A 19,899-nucleotide genomic window follows, 5' to 3' on the forward strand; every position below is an offset into this window, starting at 1 on the left:
CCAGCTTTCCCCCAGTCCTTACCACCAGAGTGAACTCTCCAGCATTGCCCCAGCTAATTCACCTATGCCGCAAGGAGCAAGTGACAGGCCAGTTCTCCTGCTTTCAGGCCATCAAGGTCAATTCACCCACATCTATACCCAAAGAGCCAGCTCTACTGTGTTGACCAGGTGAGGTTCAGGGCCACTCTCCAGAGTGCTATACTTGTGAGGTGCAGGGTCTGCTCTCCCGAGTATCACAGCAGGCAAGGGGCAGAGACAGCTCTTCTGCTCTTATGACCTCAGGGCTGGCTTTCCCACCTGCCACAGGCTGTGAAGGGCAGCAGTGGGGAGGCATCCCCCTGCCCACACCACCATATGGCAGTTGAGGGGTAGAGCCAGCTCTCCCATGCTCACATGTTTTAGCACCTGTGAGCAGCTTTTTCAAATATCCTGAGCATTTGTAAAATACATGAATTGATACCTCTTATGGGAGGTTTTCTCAAAACTAGGAGTTACAGAAATTATTTTTTAGGAATAGTAGGGAAGCATGGAGGAACTTTATATCTTTTCATTTGAAAAATGAAAAAAAAATGATTGCCAGAATTAACAATGCCACAAACACCAAAAACAACAGTGATTGTTCATCATTATGAAGTTTTATATATCTGAATCAAAACACCCTCAAAAAAGACTCTACTGAATTTTTTATAGACATATGTCCTAATTAAAATTTCTATTGCTGTGAAGCGACACCATGACCATGGCAACACTTATAAAAGGAAACATTTAATCAAGGGGGGTTCACTTTCAGTTTCAGGGGTCCAGTCTATTATCATTGTGGCTAGACATGGCAGCATGCAGGCAAATGGGGTGCTGAAGAAGGGGCTGAGAGTTCTACATCTTCATCCAAAGGCAACAGGAAATGAATTGTATCACCGGGTGTAGCTTGAGCACAGGAGCCCTCAAAGCCCCCCCCCCACAGTGATACACTCCTAAAAAGACCCCACCTACTACTGCAACTAAGCCACACCTCCTAATAGTGCCCCTCCCTATGGGGGCTTTTTTAGTTCAAACTACAACAGTATACCATCAATGCCTAAATGTTAACTAATTCATGCAAAACGTATTAGTTCACTTTTCTGTGCTTGGAAATAGGGTGAATTATTATCTTACACAAATGTCCTAACATTTGTGGTTCCTCCAGTCTTAATCCTCTGGACATCTACCTCATGGGTCTGAACTTTATAAGCTAGGCCATGTGAAGAAACGAGAAATACAAAAACAACCAAAGCAACAACAAAACCTAAGATATTGCAGAGACTGTTTTAAAGTATCTCATTGCAAGTATACTAAGTGAAATGTTTGCTTTGTAGGTGAAACTTTTACATTGGGTGCATCCATGCATTCAGACCTGGAGCAACATCTCATTTATAACTGGGAAAGCCTGTCTGTCATGCATTCATTGAGGAAATAAAGGAAAGCCAAGAATTCAGTTCATGCCAATTGCCATTAACGCCTTCCACCTCCCCCTTCCATTTTCTAATAACACCCCTCTGAATATATCTCACTCTGTGAGCACTGCACTCACACTCACTGCTTAGTTTCAACCATCTCTCAAAATCACCCCCTTAGTTCCTGAAATCCTTCCTATTTTCCTCTTACTAGAGACTCTCCACATTCACACTAGGGTACCAACTCCCCTTTAGTTCACTGCTTCTGCCCTTTCTCTCAGGGAGACTGAAAACCTTTTATTGTTGTATTCTGAGATCATTGCTTTCCTCCTGAGAGTAGGTCATTGTAGCTTTTGTTCTTTCTATCCTTTCCCCAGTCTTCAGACTTTGTTTTACAAAAGCCAAAGGAATAGGAATGAATCTGGGAACTCATAGACCCTCCCTGGCAGGATAAAATAGATAAAGCCAGAAAATTACTTAATAGGTCAAAAGAGAATGCAAACTTAACATGTCTTTCTCTTTGTGCCTCTCTGCCTCTTGCCTCTCTATTCTCTCTGTCTTGCTCTCGTGGGTCGGTGTGTAAGAGAGAGAGACAGACAGAGAGAGAGAGAGAGAGAGAGAGAGAGAGAGAGAGAGAGAGAGAGAGAGAGATCTCATATGAGTAAAGTTGAGATGGTTGATATCCATTCATCCCTTCTTTCCAAGATTCTTTCTGGTAGCCTACCTCACCTACCTTTCTCTCCTCCCTTTCTCTGTCTCCCTCTCCCTTCCTGCCTGCCAGTTCAAATATCAAGATAAAAGGTATTATGTCTTTAGTGCTCATTTCCTCTTGGTCCTATGACATTCTTTAACTTGTTTCAAAAAGACAACTTGAGAAAAAAAATGTCAAAAAATTGTCAAATCTCTGTCTGTTGGTCTGCCACCCCCCACCCCCATGTGTGCTGTGTTGCTTTTGTTGTCAATACTTTCTCTACTGGTTAAGTCAGTTCTTCCCAAAATAATGTTTTAAAACAGAATCCAGCATAACAATTCTATTGTTAACAGACTAACACCTAAAAGAGTATAGATCTTTCAGGTTATTTCCTGATTGAAGAACCTTCTATGTTGTAACCTCTACCTGAGCTAGTGTGATACCTGTAGCCCAGAAGAATAGTTTCTATGTATGTATCATAGGGAAAGATTCTTCTTATTCAAACTCACCTCTTCTATCTTTGATCCTGAAGTTCACATTGCAGATTCTCTTGGATGAGAAAATGTTTTTTTGGTGTGAAGTTTGTGTCCAGTAGTGAAATCTGTTTCATATTTGTAATTGCTTTTCTGCTTCTGGAAGAAGTCTGAACTGGTAGGTCCTTTTGAGTGAAAGAGAGGAGAAAAAGAACAAATGCAGTTATCTAACCTGAGATTATAGAAGACGAGAGAAGTCAACTCAATGGGGAGGACTGTATCAAGTCAACGCCATGTCCTTTCCTCTTTTCTGTACATTAGTGCCTGGCTTTCCTCCTGCACAGAGCTCAATTAAATGTATAGCTACACAAAAGAGCCATCTGGATTGGAAAATATGTGACAAAATCCCCATTACTCGTTGCATGGAAGGAAGAATGTGTGATTTTAAAATGGAATACCAAAGACAGAGGTATTGATTTGAATGCAGAAACAGCAGTGGGCCACAGTTATGGAAGATTCCATAAGCCTCTTTCTTGTCCTTCACCCTGGAGGCTTTTGAAGAGGCCTGAATATCTGGCTTAAAGTAAGTGATGCTACTTGAAATGAAAATGAAAGAGACTGCAAATCTCTCTTCTATGCAAGCTCAGGATAAGCTACAGCATGTCTGATGGATGATTTAGGTGTTAGTGACTGTGATTTCCAAGCAACAACTTCTAAACCCTATACTGTCATTGACCTCTATTGCACAATTAAATGTGTTTATGAAGACACATGCAATACAATCAAATGTACTAGGAAGGCTGTGCAAGTCACTTTCCAGCAGGACAGCACAGTTGGTACTGCATAAGTGAGTCATGTGACACTTTCAATCCTGGAATGCAGCCCCATACCCTTCTTATACTCAGTGGCCTGAAGTGGAACCCATTCCAGCAAAGGGACTTTCTAGTACAGGGATCTAGTTAGCTTCATTAGAAGAGATCAAATGAGATGAGAATCCCAGTGTGTGGTCAAGACCTTAGAGGACTAGACTCATAAAGAAAACATTATTTTTTTTTTGTCTTTTCTATTTCCTCTTTTCTGTCTTTTCTTAAATCATAGAAACTAGGAATGTGAACTATCCCAAATAAAATATTTTCCTATGTAATGTATCCAGTCCCAAGCTCCTTAAATCAAACACAACTAATTATACATTGAAATGTATGGTTCACAATGTATGTTTAACAAAAGAGTGAAAACCTGCACATCACATTGAGGTGACATAGTAACACACACAGTCTGCTAATACTTACTGCCTCTTTGCCAAATCCTGAGATATTTGGTTGTACATACACTAAAAACAGTCATGTCTTATATCTACCAGGGATGCCAAAAACAAAAAGGTTTCTTTTCAATTAAATGAGATATAGCATTGATATTCTTGAGCCTTGTTAGAAAGAAAAATCAAACACTACTACAAAAGGCTGCTTTTCATGATCACCAAAACAGTTCTTTGATGTAGTACCTTCTCTTTCTTGTCCATTAAGACTATCCTACAAGTGATATCATTATCTTCTCCTGAAGTTATCTTTTTGGGATACATTCCCTTTATTTCATATATGTATCTATATAGTTCTACATAGGCAGTTGAAGCAATTTCTATTTGAGCCAGTGTAAGAAAATAGAAATTGAGAACAGCTATTAGTTAAAGCACAGGCATCCATATCATAGCTGTTCTCATTTCTGGAACTCTAGTAGTGAATATTTCACGTTCCACTGATTACATTATTATTTCTATACACCCCAATTGCACTATAGGATATTGCAAGGAAGAGACCATCTTATTCGACTTTAAATTGCTAAAACATCATAATATTTGGTATATTGGTCTTGAATGGTGGAATGATTAAGTGAATGAATGAAGCAGACCATTTATATTTAAATCTAGACAATGATTATTTGTGCTATAGTCACACTATAATGAGAACTGTCTGGGAGAGTTTTCAGAGAGAAACTTGGCTGGCTATTCTTGGAGAGCACACTGACTATTTGTTGGATGGAGACAGTTCACTGAGGAAGCAGATTTTGACCCTTCAAGAACTTGAATGTGATGATGAGTTTACGACAGTTCTAAAAGCCAACATACGGTCGGTGGCCAGATTGTGGTTCTGGACTCAGAAGCTTCCATTTGGAAGGCAGACAAGCATTTGAATTATGGATCTAATGAAAGTGTCAATAGCAATTCTGTTACTGGAGGAGCTGTAAAACCCTGCTTAATGAACTAGGCAGGAACACAGAAACACAATAGTCTAAAACGTACTGTAGGAAAAAATGATAATTATCCCAGATTTCATGTACAAGATAAAATGCATAGGGACGATATTACCACTGAGCAATATTATAGCCCTTCAGGGAACTGTTTTGTTAACAGGGTTTGGCTCAACCTTTTCCATCTCTGTGTTTGAGTTGGGATGCACTACACAGTCACAGGCTGAGAGTTAGGGAAGGATGTCAGATGGTGAAATTCCTGTCATAGATGCTGACAAATGGTAGTGACAAAGGGTTCCAGTACCCTGTTCTCTGGGAACAATATTATGTGACACCTACTTTACCACCTTCAAGAACCCTATGAAGCACTTGTTTTTTTCACTCAGCTTCTGAGCTAGCTAGGAGCAGAATGAAGGGTTTAATTTGACTTTGTGTGTCACAATAGTCACTTTTCTTCAGATTGCTTGGTATATGAGTGTGCTTGTTTGTGTGTGTGTGTGTGTGTGTGTGTGTGTGTGTGTGTTTCATTTTCAAATTGGGGAGAATGATGGAGGCATTAAAATGGGAATTTTTGTTGTTGTTTTAAAGTACCAAATTGTGAAGACTATAATCATCATAAAATTAAAAGAAGGAACTGAGTCTGGATGTGGGTTAAGGTTGGTGTCTTGAGGAAGACTGGACATGCTTGCAGGTCTATGTTGGAAAGAAGATATATAGACAGCAGACACAGGAAATGTGAAAGCAAGCATGGAAAGGGTTTTTGTTTTAAAGAAGACAAGGGTTAAAAAGATTCCATAATGGAAACCCAGAAAACGTGTGGGAAACTGACTTTCATTTTTAATATGTGTTGGGCACCCAACTACATATACTACCAATGGAGTAGAGAAAAGGGAGCATACTTTGCCAAGACACCCTACAGGCAAATCCTAGATAACCCACATACTAAACCTCCTGCCAGAAAAAAGCCTATTTGTAAATTACCCCACTTAATTTCCCAGGTCATGATTGCCTCTCTCTGCAAAGTGGTTTATGACATTCTCAATTAGGAATTTGTTATGAAAATGAATGAATGAAGTATTTCAAAACTGCTATGATATTTTAAAGATGAGTCACTTTTGAAAAGTGGTTTTGTTTCTCGTGTTCTGGATAATGTGTTTGAGGATGTAGTTTCCAGCCTTATCCATCACCCCATTGTGAAATCAAATTGAATGACTCTCTGCTCTTAGATGATCGCTCATTGAAATGCATTCAATAAATAAAGCCCTAACACAATGAAGCACTTCTGCTAGAGCATCCCGGAGAGTGAGGCCCTGGTCTCTTCCTGGATGAAGCAGAGACTGAACTAAAGCCATTCACCAACACTGACTGCACAGCCTCAGTGGCTTCTGTTTCCTAAGCTCTTCCAAGAATATCATCTCATTGGCTCTTACAGGAAACTCATAATTGATTCATTATCCCTTTTTTATATAGAACCTAGAACTCAGAATGATCAGTGATTTGCCCACACTCACACAGCAACCCACAATTTATCTTCTCTAAAATTTCTGCCTTGTATTCCCCCCAGAGCTGAAATACAACTTTTAAACAAATATAAAACAATGTAATTAGCAGATCCATGACCCCAACTGGGCAATAACTGAATTTATTCAGATGTGCCATTGGTGATGTTGCAAATAATGATGGATTCCTTCTCTATCTTCTGCAATTCTATAAATTCTACCCTGTACAAAAGGTCATGCCAGCATAATCTTGTTCAGAGTTATAGAAATGTAAGCAGCCCAAAAGAATATGTACCCAATACAGAGTAAAAATATTAATGTAACTCCCACTGTCCTTTATTCTTGCTATCTCAAATACTTACTGAAATTAGACAGGTTATAAATCATTAAAAAGTTAAAATTTAAACTGTTGTCCTTAATTCAGTTATACATGTGAGAGAGTCATGTGCATAGTAGGTTAGAAAGCTGGTAAAGCAAGACTGAAATGGGTATGGTAGGCTGGGGCGGGGAGGCAAGCTAGCAAGAGAAAAAGGGATGAAGAGAAGAAGATTGTTTTGTTGTTTTGTGACAGTTTTAAACTTTTAAATTTATATGTACAAAATACACTGAAAATTGAAAACAACACTAAATCAACTTTTTCCTGAATCTTAGTCTTCTGATTTCATCAGCCAGAACTGAAAGACAAGAGATGAATTTATCTGATGCAAGCACTAGGCAGTGTAGCATCTAAGAGTGGGATGGAGGGGACACAGCAAACAACAGAATAGCAGATGCCAAACAGGGTAACAGAAGTAAGGATAGCTTCATTGTTCAACATGGCCTTCCCAGAGACTTCTATACCATTAAGGATTAATGCTCTTTCATCCTCACTTCTATTCTCTTCCCTTGTAGTCAAATGTTCTGTGCTAAGCTTCTGCCTTCTCCATCTTCCAATCAGCTCTGAGACATGCAGAGTAGAAAGTACATCAGGCACAGATCTACAACACAGAATGGTGCCTTAACCAGATCCAAGGCTAGTTGGTACTCATGGCCTCTTATAGCAAAATGTCTAATTACGTTATTTGTTGTGTTAAGGTGTACTTTTCCTGTGTATATTTTTGAGTGGCTCTCAAGTTTGATGGACTAGTTTTTCTTTATTATCGACTGTTGTTTTGTGAGTTGTGAAACTGAGGAAACCATAATTATAAGGGTTGATATTTGGAACTTGCTTCTCCGACAAGCTCCTGATAAGAAATCCATCCAATCAACCCATCTGAAGTACCAGAGTCTTCATGCCTAGAGGCAGAAGTCCCAATCCCAAGATTTAATTTCCAAAAGGGAAGTACCTCTGAATTGAAGCTAATTTCTTGTGTTTCTAGGTCTGCAGAAATATATTTCTAGCAATATTTCCCTATACTTTCCAGCTTGCTTTTTTTAAAAACCCAAAATAGTATCCCCTTTCATGACCCAGGCATGGCAACAACTTTGCATTAATAGTCATGTTGAGGTCTCTAAGCCATTCCAACTGTTAGAAGCAGTGGTGTTAGGAAAAAGGTTTTGTTTAGATAGCTCAAGACCTTTGTTGATGATTGAATCCTGGCTTGATGCCTCTATACATCTAAATAATTAGAAAAAATACATTTAAATGAGAAGCAGATGCTGTTTCCAGATTTCTATTTTCACTGTACAGAATAAATAGAACCGTTCATCTCTGTGTTTACTCTTTGAATATGGTACATGCTACGTGAATCATTATTTAAAATATAGAGTGTTCCTTCCACAGAGGTAAAGGAAATAGGGAACTTCTATGGTACTGACTCTTCCAAAACACTTTCTACTTCAAGAAAGCTAAACAAGTTATTCATTCTCCTTTACTCCTTTGTATGCTCCCATGCCTGGTACTAAGCCAGTAGACCCAAACATAATGGGGATGCATGCTGCTGAGTGCAAGGATGGCAGGCCCGGCTGCTGATCAGGAGCTTGTACTTGGCAAGAAATGACATGCACACTGCAAATGCTCAATATTCCTCAGTTAGATACAAAACTAATTAACAAGAAACTATGCCTGAGCTAGAGAAATAGAAGACAGGTCATTGCAGGGTGCTTATGAGAATAGAGGGCAGTTTTGGGGGGCTTCTTTTCCTGTCACCATGTCAGCGCTTAAGCAGGCCGAGATTTCCAGGTTCTTATTTTAGCCAGAAAGTTACATAGTAGGTTGTTCAGGCAATTCCAAGCACTCAAGGTGGCTAAACGAAACAGTTATGTAGCTAACAGCAAAATTCTCATCAACTCCAAAATATAGCTTGTACATGCAGAATCATCTCATTGCTAAAATAACAGTAGTCAAAGCTACCAAGCTGAAGAGGAATCAATAAGCCACAAGACTGACACAGATCTTAATAGAGTTTAACTCTTTTCCCCCTACTCTGTAACTGTCCCCTCCAGTTTTCTACCAATCATTCTTTAAAGACAGATATGTCTCTGCTCAATATGTCACACCCATGTGGCAGTTTGGGGCAAATAAAGTCATCAATTAATCTATACTTATGGACTGACAATATGAATAAGATTTAAATTCTTATTAACTGCCCAGAAATAAATATTAGAGTTAATAAATTGATGAATAAAAAATTAAAATAGGAGTTGCTACTTAAGAAACACCTACCTGTAACAGGCATGGCAATAAGCTTGTACCATGTTCATTTTAACATCCAAAATAGTATTAGGAAGTGTGCATTTGTCTGTGTGTCTTACAGATAAACAATCAGAGATTCTGTTAAAAGTGATTTGACTAAAGTTTAGCCAGCAAGTATCAAATCTCAGTCCACTTTGTTACACAAGACAGATCTTTAATCACAGCATGATACTGCTTTCCAAAACCAAACATCCTAAAAAGCTTATTGTCACAGAGCTTTCACCAGACAAATTGAGTATAGAAAGAAAGCAATAATAATTAGCATTTGGAATATCTTTGAAATATCAGAATCAGGTCTTTCTCAAACAAGTAGTGAATAATTTTTCTTTGAGCTGAACCAACAAGCTACATAAACAATATGGTCTTTTCAAAAAAGGACAGTCTGAAGGGTTCAGTTTTTTCCATTGTGTGGCCAGGAAATAAACCAATGAAAAATTCATTTGGAAATTTTGAACTGAGAAGAATATAAAACATTTGAAACCATTTTTATCCCATATGCATGCAAATAGATCCTGGAGAAATTAATGTAATGTTAGAAAGAAGACACACCCTAGTACCCTGCTGTGGCTATTGTAACTCTGACTGTCATCACCATGTTTGGCAGAATGGATTGAGAGATTGCTATACATCAAGACAGCGGCAAGAGTACTATTGTCTCACATAAAGTTCTCCAAGTAACAAACATATTGAGACCGGAGGCACAAAAAGGTAACAGATTCATGGCCAAATGGATAGAAAGACAGATATTTCTGGGTTAAAACTGAGTTCAGATACTGTTGATTTGTATATTATATTTAATCACTCAATTTTTAATCCTGTGGTTTCACTTTATATCTTTTAAGTATTCCATACCTCACTTTTATAATCCATACTAGCTGGCAAACAGTGAATAGTCAGTATGAAGGGCTTGCATTTTGCTGATGCAAGATGAGCATGTACTATAATTTAAAACATTGGCCCCTGCATTCAGTGTGCTCCCTTTCTTTAAAGTAAGATGGCCGACTACATTTCTCATGAAATTATACAGAGAATATGAAAATTCATTGTAGTGTTTGTTAATGATGGGTTTTTCTTAGACAGCAGGTAATCCATACTTTCTGCAACTGGATATGTCCATTGGAAAATTCCAATTAAGTTTGATAACATTCTCCTTCTACATGAACAAGGAATATGATGGGATGTTTTCCTTGTAGTAGTTTGGATTGAACATACTGTGCCTGGATGCAACATGAAAATACAGGACATTTCCATATATGGAATGCAAGATGATAGATACAGCTAACTGACCTTTTGAAAACATTTTTTTAATTATATTCTATTTATTAAGTGTATGTCCTGGTCCAAAGTTCAGAGTAATACTCATTTTGTCTAAATAGACTTTCTTCTCTGATCACTATAAATGAGAAAGTTGTACAAAAAAACAAAATTCATTTGGATACATAGAAGCCACACATTTTTAGGAACTAGCTGACTCAATTCTCCCTATAAATGGGTAAGAATTTGGAGAGGTCATCTAAATTCTTCAAGACTCCATTTCATATCATAAAATGTAGGGCTGGATCTAGATTGTCTCAAAATCACTGTGGAATTCCAACTCGGTAACTCTTGCAGCCTACAAGGCTCAGAGCAGTCACAGGTGCACACAGCAAGCCACCTCATAAGAACCACAGAAAGACCTCAACAAATTCCCAGGAATCACTTGACAATATGACTAAATTATAAATAGCTCTAGTCTTCTAACACATATAAGGAGGTAACAAGATTTTTCAGTTCAGTGCAATGGTGATGGTTATCTTAGGTTTGGGGGCTTTCCCCCCATTGTCCTGAAATCTAAGCATCAAGGAAATAAGAGAAAGAAATTCTGTGCATTTCCTTCTGAAGCTGATAACATCTATATTTGGTATTCTAGAATAACAGCATATCCAGCAATACTAAGATATGCATGTTTCAGAACTGAGAAACTTTTAAAATCCCCTTTTAAGCAGTGTGGCCACAGAAGACTCTTAATAATTGATTATAATTGATTTTAACCTTGTCCTAACCTGGGCAAGATGGCAAAGCCAATCATCTTGGTCCAGATGGGGTATGAGAAAGAGCCCCCAGTCCACATCTTTAAAAGCTCCAGACATGAGCAGAAGATAAAATATTTAGTCTGCCAAAGCCTTGACCTCCCAATTCCAGCCAGTTTTGAACTTGAATTGATTTCCGACAAGGCATCTGGGAGATGATTACAACAAAACGCACTAAAGCTGGGCAGCCTTTATTTTAACATCCCAGCAGTTTAACCTGTTAATAACAGCAACTGTTTTAGATACAATACCAATTCCTGTAACCAACACAAAGAGTGGGTAGCATCCAGAGAGCAAAGCAGTAAAGAGAAACACAGCATGGATGACCAGAAAAAGGACTGCAGGGCTTTCTGAAGAAACCCATTTCCATGGTCTAGCTTTGGGGATCTAATTCCTACTCTATAGTCAAAAGCCACACACACACACACACACACACACACACACACAGAGGAACCGTGGAGTAATGGAGGTTGCATGCTGGGGGTGGGGTGACTGCAGGGGTTCTGAGATCATGACTGCATTTTCACAGAGCTGAGCTACATTGGGTAATGTACTTTATATCCCTATACTCAATATGCTTTCTTTGCAACAATATACATTAAAGGCATACTGTGTGAACTCACAGATAATTACAATTCTCTTTTAAACACATTGGAAAAAATACTTAAAAGATAAAATATCATTTCACATAAAAATCCCAAATGGTAACATTTCCTTATGTAATCAATACAAAAGTATAATATAATATTTTATCTTTGTTTTTTATTGTAAGTCTTACTAAATGGGTATATTTGTTTCACTTCTGCATGTTTCAGTTCATATTAGTTATATGCAAAGACGTAGTCACATGTGGCAGGTGATTACCATATTGGCAGGTGATGTCCATATTTGAAAAGTGATCACGTTGGACAAATCATTGCTACTGCCTTCTCTAAATATAGGATTTCATGAAGAATCCAAATGTTATTCCTGGACTTTTTATTTCAATCAGGTACAGACTGAAAGCAGTGTGTTATAGATGGAAGAATGGGTGTTTGCAAGGAATTTCATGGTATAGCTCATGATTCTTGGGTGAATGGGTGATTATCTCATGGTTTCCAGCACTGTTTATAGATCCACATTGAATATGTGAGATCATTTAATCATCCAAATCACCTTTCAGTTGGTAGCCTTATTAAACATATATAAGTCTGAGCCTTTGAGGAAACTATCTCCCACTATGTCATCCTTATGGAAAATACTGTTAAATATAGGGCCACTTCCATTTCACCTTGACTATGCTTCTGCTTAGAGAGTATCCCAGTTGCAGACTTTTTACCATCACCAGGTTGTCAATAGTAGAAGTGAGTTTATTTGCTAGATTTTTTTCAACAATTTGACACAACATATTAATTTCTTGATAGTTCTCTTTTTATTGAGAAGATTGTTAGGCACGGGCAATAGCACCAGGTACTTGTATTGTTTATAACATTGGGTGTTATATAGAACAATATAGAGTTCCAACTATAAAATTTGATATTAAACCATCTCTGCTAAAACCAGTACTCAACTGAGTTGTTAACCAGACTCAAATCCAACCTTCCCATGAAGACTGGAAAGACCCAGTAGCTGATCTGCAGTTAGCTCATCAGCTGGGCACAGCATGCTTTTGCTTTGTCCTAATCTGGAACATGGTCTACTCACTTGTTCATTCTGTGTTAACTCTAGGAGTAACACACATGGCTGCAAGGACACTTCTTCAACTTGAATAATCCTATACTGATACTCAGTGTGCACAAGATGATAATGGCTTAGAAGTGTCTCACTCTTTCTGTGTATTAAGCCCTGTCTTGAGTGTTTTATATGAATTATTTAGTTCTTATGAATTAGGAACATTCATTACCATTTTATGGTTGAGAAATTTGAGGCCAATAATACTTGTCAATATTACCAGTGTGCTTGGTTGCCATATTTTTCTTGTTTATTTCTTCTGCTATACTTCTCAACATCCATGTAACCATACTTCTGCCCTTATCTGTTTGTTTTCACCTTAACCACAAAGTTTTGTGACTGTTGACTTTGAAGGAACTTTTATGTATCTTTATCAAAATATGTATGTTTATTATTGTATGGTAAGCAAATCAGTAATTTTCAATAATGTTATGCATAGTTTTAAATTTATATTTAAATTTCTAAACTCATATGTGACTAGTTTTATTTAAGTATGTATCATTCTACAGGTGAACAATTACAATTGAACTTAACTAGAGAATTCACCTCCAGTTGCCGTGGGTCCTCAGGAAGTTAGAGTCACCTTGTATTTCAAGGAGGGTTCTGTAATCAAAGATCACCCCTTTCATCTGTGTGGCATTGGTGTCAGCTTGCCAGCAGGCAAGCTCATACTTCATTTTTGTTTGTTTATTTTTGAATTGTATTTTAATTACAATATTTCTATCTTTCATTTTCTCCCTTCAAACCCTTCTATATTTCCCTCCTTTAAATTTATGGCCTCTTTATTCATCTAGTGTTATTATGTGCATTTATATATACATATGCATTTGTATTTACACATGTATTCCTAAATATAACCTGCTGAGTACATACAATGTGACTTCTATGTATGCTTTGACGGATGACCTTTTTGTACTGGACAGCAAATTGTAGTGCTTTTCCCTGGGGAGGGTCACTTCTCTTACTCCCATCTTTTCTCAGTTGGCTGTAGCTCTTTGTATAGCATTGGGGCCTAGTGGGCTTTTACTTGTCCAGCTTGGCATGTTCATTGGTCTTCTCTTTCTTCAGCTTTAAACTTCAGGTTTAAACCCACACTTCTGAGCATAAGACCTTGACTGTGTGCTAAGTCCTGATATGTCAAGACTTCAAAAACCTTGCTTGTGCCACAGTTATTGTTTTGTTCTTAGCCAAAACAAGTACCATGGTGAAGTCCATGATCAACGATGGAAATAGCTACACAGGGTAAATCTTCAGCAGTCTAACACATATTAAATTGTCTTTAAACACAGGGGGAACTCATGGACCCCAGTCTAATATCTGGGAAGTCAGCAAAGGACCAACTCAAACTCCCTCAATGTGGGTGTTATTAGGAGGACTGGGAAGTCTATAGGGCCTCTAGTAGTTGATCAGCATTTATCCTTAATGTACGAATGGAGTTTGGGAGCTCATGCCACATAGAGGGATACTCTCTCAGCCTATATACATCGGGGAAGGGCTAAGCTCTGCTCCAAATGATATGACAGACTGAAGATTCCCCCATGAAAGGCCTCACCCTCCCTGAGGAGCACAAAGGGGATGGGAGTTGGGATGGGGACAGGGAAGAAGAGGAGGGTGAGGGAACTGGGATTGACATGTAAAACAAACTTGTTGCAAAGTTAAGTAAAAAAATATGATAAAAAAAAACATGGTGAAGAAAAAGAAGCAAGTTAAATACAGATAGAAGACTAAAGAAGAGATGAAAATCAAAGTTTTACAGAAAAGCAAAAATGTACCAAAATTTGGCCTTTGGTTTGAGTCTTAGATCTAAATAAATATCAAGTCATATATTATCACTGAAAAATATTTCTTTCTATAGCATCTTTTGGAAGAACAGCCACCAACTTTGCATTTTAAAGAAGAGCAGTATTTTATTTGAGGTTACAGTCCTGTTAAATAATTTTACAAAAGGCTGTTGGATGGCGACAACAGCTAATTTTAAATATTTGCCATGGGAACTTTTATTTTACTGAAACACCAAGATTACAATCAGATGTGTTCATCCTCTGTTGAAGTAATGAACAATGGTACATCTGAGGGGAAATTCAAAGTGCATCATTTATCTTATCTTCTTTTCAATTAGGCTGAATAAAGCATAAAGTTGGTTCCAAACTACATCAAAGAAACAGGGTGAGTAAATTTATTATACCACTGGAGTGCTAATCTTGGCAGATGGTAGAAAAATATTTTTAGCATGAAATATGCTAAAGCAGTAAATCTGAACAAGGTGGGCCTTATCAACTAACTTCTCCCCAGTGTGAAGTAAAACTCTCACAGACAGCTCAGTACTCTTTAGAAGCCTTAGTGGGTATGGCTAGCTATGATAATTTTTGAAAATCAATGGTGATCAATAAAAACAAACAGGGACCAGATAGGTGATTTAGTGGTTAAGAGTACTTGCTGCTCTTGCACAGGACTTGAGTGTGGTCACCAGTACCCATGTTGGGCAGCTCACAACTGCCTGCAACCTTAGCTCCAGAGAAATCCAACTCCTTTGACATCTGTGTGAACCTGAATTCATGGGCATGGGCATCATACACACACACACACACACACACACACACACACACACACACAAGAAATAATAAATCTTTCAGAAAATAAGGAACAAACTATGCACCCAGGATACTATATTAAATTAAAAAAAAAAAAAAGAAGAAGAAGGAAAATAGAAAGGGACAGTGAAGTATAGTTGTGTCATTTTGATGCTTTTGAATTTTATGTTTGAAATCAGACCTACCCTAGAATCTCCACCTTGAGAATTTTCCGCGTTGGAAAACATAAAGATCTCTCTCATATCAGATCAGTTTAGAGCAGAGGTAAGCATACATTGTCACTGTAGCCAAAGCAAGAATCTGAAGAGAGTACAGAAAAAGGAATCTTAAAAACTGGGCAGTCAGATAGGGGAGATGGCCTATTCAATAAAATGTTTGTCGCATATGGACCTTATAGTCTGCTTTTGTTGTAGTTTCTTTTTGAGACAATATCTCACTATTTAGGGCTGAAACTCCCTAAGTAGACCAGGCTGGCCTGGAACTCCCAGATACCTACCTGCTTTTTTCTTCCCATCTGCTGGGATTAAAGACATGGGCCACCACACATGGCTCAAGAATAAGGAACTGTCCAGTACCTATACAAAAATCTGGGTGTGCCCATGCATACATGTAATTCTACCTGTGGGGAAGCAGAGATAGGCAGACTTTGGGGGCTCCCTGGCAAGCCAGTTGAAGCAAGCCAGTGACCTTCAGGATAAATGAGGGACTCTATTTCCAAAATCAAGGCAGGGAACAATCAAGGATGACACTGGACACCAACTTGTTGTCTCCACATGCATACACATGCATACACACACATGCACACATACTCACATAATACAAGCACACATACTCAGGACACCTTGGTTCTATGACTACATCAAGTTTTTAACTCAATAGTACACACCTGCTAAGTCCAAGTAGATAAAACCAGTTGTTCATTCAGAATAGATAGTACATGGTACCCGCAAATTATGCTTTCAAAACAGATAAGTAAAAATAAAGATTAAATAATAACAGTATGAAAAACATTGATGTGTTGCAGAAATCTGTCTGAGTAGAATTAGATATTTTCTAGTCTGACCATAAACTATATAATTTTTAGCCATCTTGAATTTTACTACCGTTTAGGTCTCAGAGAAGTGATATGTTAGAACAGATCAGAAAGGAGGTGAATTCATGGTTAAAAAATCAACAAATTCGTGCCCAAATCTGCCACCTTCCACATGCCCAACCTTCCACATGACTTCCACATGTACAGGTCATTGTACATTTCCTCTTGTATCTCAATTAATGATCTACAAAATAAAGACTTAGACTCCAGTGTCACTGCAGAAAAATGAGTGTGAAGAAGAAGGAATGAATCAGAACCATTAGAACAAGTTGTGTTTGAGTTGGACAACCCAGTGACCCAAAAGTCCAGGCATTCCTTTTAATTAATCCTGGCAAGATATCAAATTATTTGAATTATGCCTTGTTCGTTGACTTGAATTAAAAAAAAATACTAAGATACCAGATGTTAAGAAATTTAATCTGACAAATTATAAGAAATTAGCTTGAGTAGATCATACTTCCCTTGGTCTGGTAATAGGGGTAAAGTTGAAAACTAATTATAAATTGTAAGGAGTGATATTCTGTCTTTGGGTAGGTTGGGGTGGAAGTGAGTGATAAGAGTCAGTGGGGTCCAAATAAGTCAGTCCTATAGTTTTCCTCCAGCATTTCCCCTTCCCAAGTTTTGTCACTTGAATCTCTGTAACACCAGGACTGGTGCAGCAGAGACATAGACAAAGCATTAACGGGATTGTGGAAGGCCAGTGTTGCTGTCCATGGTGCTGCTGCTCTGGACAGCTGTTGCCAGGCTGATTTTCTTGAGTTGGGGTAGCTATGAAAGAAAGAACACTTTCCAGGTCATCCAAACAGAACAAGAGTTATTTGTGGACAAGGGTTGTCAGCAGGGAGCCACCATAGAGAAATGCTAACTCTTAAATACACAGGTACTACCAATGAAATGATGTCAAAGTGTGGAACTTGTTAAGGAGAATGTAATGGTTTAAATCCAAAGCAACACCAATAGCCATTCCCTCATATAAACAAGTACTGAGATTGAGCTATGGAACAGCTGATTGGTTGTGTTCTACAAAGCAGCTTCCATGTTCTCCAGCTTCATCATTTCACTTTTGATGACTTTTTAAGAATCCTACACCTAGACTGAAATAGGGCAAACACAACAATGGCTACTACACATTGCATGCCACAAACTCCATGGAGGTATGGACCTGTTTCCTTGTGTGACAGGTAACAAGGCTGCTGACCTAGTTAACCACTGATATCTTTTAAATCAAAGACATCAAGAAATAAAAAGGGGGAGGGATTTTATAGTGCTTTCCAAAGTGTCTATTGAAGAAAGAAGAGATGGTGCGCTATTTGGCCCCTTAATGGGGTTATGTCTTGATCAGGGATGGAGCTTATGAAATAGAATACTTGTAGAACCCTAATTTCTGCCCTACAATTTTCTAATATTAATGTAATCTTTAGTAGGATTTTATAGAAGTAAGACAATATAGCAGAATCTCCTAAAAATACAGGAACGGGTCGGGTAAGGGAGGGAGAGAGAGAAAAGAGGAGGGTATCTCTCCTTTGTATATTTCTTCTTAGCCATTCTGTCTTGAAGCTCCCAGCACCAGAGAGCTATAAGAGGGTATGAGGTTGCAGGCTGTCATCTAAGAGTGCTGAGATAGGAAGTTGGAGGGGCTTTAGGCACATACAACTCTCATGTCAATTCTGGACTTCATTCTTGCAGATTTACATGCCACATAGAAATAAACACATATTTTTCATCCTAAGCCATTGCCACTTATTTTTCCTATTACCAGCAGCTTAACCTAATCCTAATTAATACACTATTCATCAGCATTTGATGAATGCACAGCAAATTCTGCCACATGCACACCCAATCAAGAAAAATAATTAAACAAAAAATAATAATCCATTGAGTTTTATGAGACCCTGTGATTCCTACATCAATTCTCAAATATCTCCATCCATTGCTGCTCAACAAAATAAATAAATTAAATAGATGTAACAAAATAATTTACTTACAACATGCTATTTTGCGGGAAACAGTTTTCTTTCTCCAAACATTCTCCTCTGTCTGACTCTTGATGCAGGAAATATGTTGTGAACACAATAAACTTTTTAAGTGGCTGACAGAGACAGGCTTGGAGATACCACCCACCAAAATGAGTTAGCCAGTCTTGATTTCTAGGTCTCTCCAAAGAGATTGAAGGTTCTATTTACTGGGGGGTGGAAGTAAGCATTCAGAGCTGATTTTTGTGCAAGACTTGGTATTTTCATGCAGCATTAGGAATGGCAAGAATTGCATTAACTATGCCCCTTATGGAAATTGCTGTGACCCTTATTTCCTGCATTTGGACCAATTGTCAATTGTCTTTGAATACAAAGGATAGAAGTCATCTCTGTATGCAGACAAGCTGTGTTTCAAAATGGACAGCTAGTTGTGAGCATATTACAGAAAGGGCCAGACTCCCCTTCCAAAGGCCCCTTGCTTCCCTCTTCTTATTGCCTAGAAATGCCAAGAAAGTTTAAAATTAATGGCGACCAATTGAAAAAGAAAAGGAAATCAACGAAACATTTATTCCTGGAGAAATGTCCCCAGTTTTTTCACCTTTACATAAGAGCATGGGCAGTTTCTATCATTCTAGGTTTTGTGGAGGGATTGGGGAAAAGAAAAGCATACGTGTGGTAAGATCATATTTATAAGCCCCAGCAAAAATATTTTGCTATTATTTTAACTCTTATAGAAGTATAATACAGGCAGGACCATACATTTTTACAAATTCTGTTAGCATTGTTAACTTTGACATGTGAGATTTATGATTAAAATCACATTTAAAAATATATACATGTCAATATTTTATCCACCACAAAAATAGGAACATAATACTTACCTAAAATATTGTGAATACTGAATTCCACTGTATCCAGAAACCATAGGTTAGTAGCTAAAGGATTGTAGCCACAGGGACAAACAGTGGTGAGAGGCCGATGTGTTTAGTGGGACTTCTTCTGAACACAAACCAAATAAGGAAATTTAGCTAGGCCTTAGTCCTAACATAGACCCTTAACTGGTCAGCAGATATTGCTCTCAAACGAATGCTTAATGTAGGGCAAGATTTCATATAGAAAAATTGGAAGTGAATTTTTACATGACTGAGGTTAAACATAATCCCACTGTCAGAAAGAAAAGAATGCCTATTATAACCATCTTTATTTTCATAGGGGACAGAAGCAAATGTTATTAGCAAGGCAATGTCACTACAAAGGAATAGATTAAACAAAACAAGTCAAACAAATAAAAAAAAAAAACCTTCTCCCTTTTGTAACATTTAGGAGAATATTTTTTCTTCCTTGCCAGAAGAAACACAGGGACATTGGAATAAGAAGAGTATGTCTGTGCCATACTGTTCGAGTTCCACAGGACAGAAGCTACAATGTTGCCTTGCATTCTGAAGGCTGACA

The sequence above is a fragment of the Phodopus roborovskii genome, unplaced genomic scaffold, assembly GCF_943737965.1.
Source record: "Phodopus roborovskii unplaced genomic scaffold, PHOROB, whole genome shotgun sequence".
NCBI lineage: Eukaryota > Metazoa > Chordata > Mammalia > Rodentia > Cricetidae > Phodopus > Phodopus roborovskii.